The sequence below is a fragment of the Penaeus monodon genome, chromosome 23 (assembly GCF_015228065.2).
Source record: "Penaeus monodon isolate SGIC_2016 chromosome 23, NSTDA_Pmon_1, whole genome shotgun sequence".
NCBI classification, from domain to species: Eukaryota; Metazoa; Arthropoda; class Malacostraca; order Decapoda; family Penaeidae; genus Penaeus; species Penaeus monodon.
The window spans coordinates 15,741,990-15,742,837 of NC_051408.1; positions in this window are offsets into that span (position 1 = coordinate 15,741,990).

Consider the following 848-nt stretch of genomic DNA (forward strand, 5'->3'; position numbering starts at 1 on the left):
TAACGTTTCTGCAACGGTAATTACAGATTTTTCGTCTGCAATTTTAAATACTAAAATAATTCAGTAAGGCTGGACCCTAATGACAGTAAAAATTTTGTTTCTAGGATCATCTCAGAGGTTGCTTGATGAGACTAAGACCACGCCTTCGTCCTGCCTTTAGTACAGTCTATTCGCTCCGAGAATTTAAAGTAAAAAGACATCTCTACTTCACATCTGAAACCACTGAAGCAAGTCCAAATATGGCCTCCTCTCTACCAATGCATTTATAACATCTTCGCCGAATGAATAATGAGGTTCATATTATTCACCGCGTTCTCTCTAGGTTATAAAACACACATAAGTATCCCATGATATTCTTAGCTTAAACGATCCCTTGATCATCTTAGGATAAGAGGAAGTTGTTGAAAACGAGCTCAACGCGCGATAAGGACACGAAAGGAAAGGGCACAATAAGTGGCTGTAATGTTCAGAGTACTGATTTTGAAAACCAATACCAGGGGCAGATGGCCATGAGCCTCGTCATAATAATATGGGTGGTATCACATAGTAGCCAGATGGGGGAGATGAAACCATTAACCTAGCCTTAAGGAACACAACACCTTTCTGGAGACTAAGATCACCACATGTAACCCACAGAACATTGCCTCAGTTTCAGTGAGGAGGTCTCTTCAAAGAGGGAATCATAATACAGGACGAAACTCCTTTGTATCTTAGCCCAGGCTTGATGAACCGTTTCCCTGCTTGCTCTCGTCATACTCGCCATTTGCCTCTCCTGAATGAGGGCCTATCGCTCCAGTTATTCCTGTCTGACTGCCTTTTAGCCTAGAACTGAGACCCCTGTTGGAGAG